Source organism: Mandrillus leucophaeus, unplaced genomic scaffold (genome assembly GCF_000951045.1).
Source record: "Mandrillus leucophaeus isolate KB7577 unplaced genomic scaffold, Mleu.le_1.0 Scaffold87, whole genome shotgun sequence".
In the NCBI taxonomy this organism is placed as follows: domain Eukaryota; kingdom Metazoa; phylum Chordata; class Mammalia; order Primates; family Cercopithecidae; genus Mandrillus; species Mandrillus leucophaeus.
In genome coordinates this window covers 1,797,137-1,799,599 of record NW_012109474.1, presented here as the reverse complement: position 1 = coordinate 1,799,599, position 2,463 = coordinate 1,797,137, and positions in this window count along the sequence as shown.

Genomic DNA, 2,463 nt, shown 5'->3' with positions numbered 1-2,463 from the left:
CCCACACAACACACAACACAACCCTCTCCAACCACACATACCCCGCTCCCTGCACGTGTGCGTATATACCACATCCCACACCCCCACACAACACAGTCACACTCCACACCCACACAGTCACATGCAGTGCCCAGGTTGTGTCCTACACAAGGGTGCCCAGCTGTGGGTTCGAGGCAGCTCCCAGGGTTCTGGGGCAGGGCTGGGTGCCTGAAGGGAGGAAGAGTACCTCCTAACTGGCACAAAGGTGCCCTCTGCACTAGCCAAGACTCTGGCATCCATGATCACAGAGCACTCCCCACCCACCTCCAGGCCTCTCTGGACAGTGAGACCTCAGGCCCCTGAGGAACCCCAGCCCTCCCCACTGGAAGCCCCTACCCTGTGTCCCACTCCCTATTCCTTCCTGGCCCTGGGTGCCCCACCTCGAGTACCTGGCTTCAGGCACAGCTGGCTCTTCCCTCCCCAGGCCCCTCAGTCTCTTAGTACCTGGACCACTCCCTTCATCCCCCACATGCTTATGGGGCACCTGCTGGGGCCAGGTCCTGGCTCAGTGCTGGGGAGACAGAGGGGACGAAGTCACGCTCATCCTCAGCAGGCATCTGCCGTCTACACACCAGTGGCCATGCCCAGGGAGCAGGACTGTGGCAGAACGTCCCTGGCAGCTGTGGGAGCCCGGAGGGGTGATCTGTAACCCTGACTAGGGAGCAGTCAGGGAGAGCTTCCTGAAAGAGGTGGCAGTAGACAAAGGCACACGCTTTCTAACTGCCGTGACTCACTGCACGCTGAGCTCTGCCCCCTCTCACCAGAAAGGGAGGCCATGGTGTGGATCAGAGCCAGCCTATGTGCAGATCTGTGAGCAGGTACAGTGAACCTCTGTGTTGCAGTTCCTGAGATCTGGGGCTTGTTAGTCACACAGTGACATGGCAGTCGCTAGGTGACATGGACCCTGAGCCCCCTTTCCAACCTGGTGACGCACCTCATGAGTTACTGTCCCTCCCCATCTGCTCAGCCTCAGCACTTCTCCTTTTCCTCTAAGCTACACCCAGCTGAGCCTGGCCCTGGCTGAACAGGACTGCACTGATGACGTGGCTGGGACATGAGCCTCCCTCCTACCCATTTTGTTTGCCTCTGAGGTGCCTTTGTGTCCTTGTATGTTCTGCTGGGTCAGCAGGAGATTCAAGAGCCCTGACCTGAGCTCCCTGCACATTTCTGGGAACTAGAGGTGACAGAGTGGGCCGGGTGCTTTGTGTGTCTGATATGTAAGTGGCATGGTGTCAGGAATGGAGCAGAAAGAGGCTTCCAGACTCCCAAGACACACTGAGTCCCATTGAGCATAGATGGCTATTAGGGACCTGTCTCTAGCACAGGGAGAAGGAGGCTGTGGCCCCTCTGAGAGGCCTCCTTTCAGTTCAGCTCCTAAGGATGGTCTTCCAGAAGCTCTCTGCACAATCTTTCACTTACCCAAGAAACATCAACATTTGGCCCCGAATGACACAGAATCACACTGGTGGTTACTCGGGCTGACACAGCGTTTACACGGATTTGAAACTCTGTAGGTGTGACTGCTGGCTGCAGAACTCTCCACTGAGTGCTGAAACATTCTAAGCCTCAAAAAGTAAGATTTTGGAGTGTGTAGAATTGCAAGGGTCTGTGTGTGCATACAAGTATTTTTAAAATTGGCTTCTCACCTGCTTTAGTCAAACTTTTGTTATTTGGGGGAAATGCTACAGAATAAGTCTCTTTTCACCTTGCTAGCCAGTCTCGGTTCCCACCGGAAGTTTTCCTCTTTAGGCCTTGGTGGGTATTTGGGTTTTACCTGATTTGTTCTGGGAAGGGAGGGAAATGGTGGTCCTTCCTCTCTGGGACTGGAAAGTGAGGCTTAGTCAAGCCCTGAATGGTTCCCATTGGAAGTCCTGGGCCAGGTGTTGGCTCTCTGTAGCACAGCAGATGCCACAGGCAGGACCCTGCACCAGGACCCACCCAGAGTTGGGCTAGGCCTATAAGAGGTTGTCTGTTGTCTGGGAGTTCCAGCTCCTAGGAGACTGATCATGCCGAGGTGGTTAAGGCATTGTCTCCTTTGCTTATTTCCTTATAGCACCCCCAGCACAAGGTGGGACCCAAGTGGGGGTTCACTTGAAAGACCTGGGCACAGGTGATGAGACTAGGAGACAGAACATCACCCTTGAACCATCTCTGCTTCAGGTCTGCTGTGGGATCTTGGCCATATTATTATTATTATTGTTGTTGTTGTTATATTATTTGAGATTAAGTCTCACTCTGTCACCCAGGCTGGAATGCAATGGCACAATCTCGGCTCACTGCAACCTCTGCCTCCTGGGTTCAAGCCATTCTCCTGTCTCAGCCTCTCGAGTAGATGGGATTACAGGTATGTGCCACCATGCCTAGCTAATTTTTTGTATTTTTGTAGAGATGGGGTTTCACCATGTTGGCCAGGCTTGTCTCAAA